Here is a 2,793-nt window from a genome sequence, read left to right on the forward strand (position 1 = left end):
GGGGAGGATCACTTGAGTCCACGAGTTCAAGACCTGCCTGGGCAACATAGTGAGACCTCATCTTTACAAAACATTTAAAAATTAGTCGGGTGTGCTGGCACATGCCTGTAGTCCCAGCTGCTCCAGAGGCTGAGGCAGAAGAATCGTCTGAGCCCAGGAGGCGGAGTCTGAGGTGAGCTGGGATCATGCCCCTGCACTCTAGCCTGGGTGACAGAGTGAGACTCCCACTAAGAAAAAAAAAGTGGCAGTTAGGGTAAGGAGTGCTTATGTAGCAGTGACATACCAACCAGTCTGTAAGTATTTCCAATATTTATTTATTTACTTATTTATTGAGTTGGAGTCTCACTCTGTCACCCAGTCTGTCACCCAGACTGGAGTGCAGTGGCCGGGAGCGGCTCAGGCAATCCACTTAACCTCAGCCTCCCAAAGGCGCGGGATTACAGGCTGAGCCACTGAGCCTGGCTTTAAACAGTTGGTACGGTTACACTGGTTTGTGAATATCAGCCTTGGTACTGTATCAACTGGCAAGACAGTGTCCAGTTTGCCACCCTAACTGAGTAGCATGAAGTGAAGGACTTAACTTCTCTAGCCTGTTTCCTTCTCTGTAGAAAAGGGGCTTCCAGGCCTCAACTCCTGTACTCCTTATAATCATGTCGAGAGATTATCGCCTTTGTACAGATGAAGAGACTGAGGCACAGAGGGAATAAATAAGTAGCACAAGATGATCATACCATTTGGTACTTGCTGAACTAGGATTTGAAGTCATGTCATCATACCTCTTAAGAAATAACTTCTTGCCTCAAATTTTTTTGAAGGTTCAGTAGGCTCGTTGATATAAATTACTTCATGTGGCAGGTACTCTGTCAATGACTGTTACTATTCCCACTCCCACCCCTCTATAAACTCCAGCTATTTCAGACTCCTCACCTCTCCCTGTGCATACCAGGCCTTTTCACATCTGTGGGTCTTAGTATGCTCTGCTGTTGCTGTCTATAATATCCTCCCTTGCCCGCCTGTAGAACCTCTCTGCACCCTTCAAAGCCCACTTCAAACATAAGAATACACTTCTTGGCTGGGCACGGTGGCTCATGCCTGTAATCCCAGCACTTTGGAAGGCCGAGGTGAGAGGATTGCCTGAGCCCACGGGTTTGAGACCAGCCTGGACAACTTGGTGAGACCTCATCTCTACAATAAATCAAGAAAAATTAGCTGGGAGTGATGGCGCATGCCTGTGGTTCCAGCTACTTGGAAGGATTGCCTGAGCCTAGCTGGCTAAGGCTGTGGTGGCCGTGAGTGAGTCACTACACTCTAGCCTGGGCGACACAGTGAGACTCCAACTCAAAAAAAATAATAAACTTCTTTCCAGGCCAACTATTGCCTCTGTCCCTTCCAAGAAGCCTTCTCTGACTCCTTCCCCTCCCTCTTAGTCAACAGACCCCTCCTACACACACACACACACACACACACACACACACACACACACACACACACACACACGTCTCCCTCCACATTCCCTGATGGCACAGAACCTTGCAGAGCCAATTAGTAAAGGGCTGGCAACCTCTTACACACCAAGTCCTGGGCATTGAAGAATACAATAGTGGAAAATACATGGTCCCTTCAAAGCCTGGAGATCAGATTTAATGCTGAAGACTAAAGAGAAAAAGATTCAGACTGACCCCTGGAGGAGTCTGAGGCACAAGAGCACTGGCATCACTAGCAAGGAAACTTTTCTTTTTTTTTTTTGAGTTGGAGTCTCACTCTGTTGCCCAGGCTGGAAGGTTGGAGTGCAGTGACATGCTCATGGCCACCGCAGCCTGGACCTGCTGGACTCAGGGATCCTTCAACTTCAGCCTTCCAAGTAGTTGGAACTACAGGGGCGTGCTACCACGCCCAGCTAATTTTTTGATTTATTGTAGAGATGAGATCTTGCCAAGATGCCCAGGCTGGTCTCCAACCCCTGAGCTCAGGCAATCCTCTCACCTCAGCCTCCCAAAATGCTGGGATTATAGGCTTGAGCTACCATACCTGACCTAAGAGAACTTCTTAAAGACATTTGGACCTGGGCTTTTTTTTTTTTTAGTCAGAGTCTCACTGTTGTCACCCAAGCTGGAGTGCAGTGGCACACTCACAACCATCACAGCCTCAACCTGCTGGGCTCAGTTGATCCTTCTGCCTCAGCTTTCCAAGTAACTGGAACTACAGGCATGCGCCACCACACCCGGCTAATTTTTTCTGATTTATTGTAAAGATGGGGTCTCAGCAAGTTGCCCAGGCTGGTCTTGAACCCCTGGGCTCAGGCAATCCTCTCACCTCAGTCTCCCAAAGTGCTAGGATTACAGGCTGAGCCACTGCACCCAGCCAGGACCTGGGCTTTTAAGGACAGAGGGAGTCCGGGCTCGGTGGCTCAGCCTGTAATCCCAGCACTTTGGGAGGCTGAGGCAGAGAGGATTGCCTGAGCCCAGGGATTTGGGATCAGCCTGGGCAATTTGGAGGGACATCGACTCCTTAATAAAAAAAAGAAAAGAAAATTAGCTAGGTAGGAGTGGTAGCACATGCCTGTGGTTCCAGTTACTTGAAAGGCTAAAGTGGAAGGATTGCCTGAGCCCAGCAGGTCAAGGCTGCAGTGGGTGACCGTGCCATTGCCCTCCGGCCTGGGCAACCGTGAGACTCTAACTAAAAACAAATTTTAAAATAAAATAAAAGATTATTTGTTGTTTAACAGAAGCAAGATTTTTTTCTTTTTTTTTTTGAGTTGGAGTCTCACTCTGTCACCCAGGCTGGAGGGCAGTG

General features: G+C 48.5%; 1 protein-coding gene across 2 annotated transcripts in view; it reads right to left on the reverse strand.

Annotated features, from left to right (window-relative positions):
* Nucleotides 1–2,793, reverse strand: part of ZNF428 (zinc finger protein 428) — a 34,977-nt gene that overhangs the window by 30,493 nt on the left and 1,691 nt on the right. The gene's annotated exons all lie outside the window — the stretch shown is intronic.

This window comes from Carlito syrichta, unplaced genomic scaffold, assembly GCF_000164805.1.
Source record: "Carlito syrichta isolate Samal-C Ts95f unplaced genomic scaffold, Tarsius_syrichta-2.0.1 Scaffold169151, whole genome shotgun sequence".
In the NCBI taxonomy this organism is placed as follows: domain Eukaryota; kingdom Metazoa; phylum Chordata; class Mammalia; order Primates; family Tarsiidae; genus Carlito; species Carlito syrichta.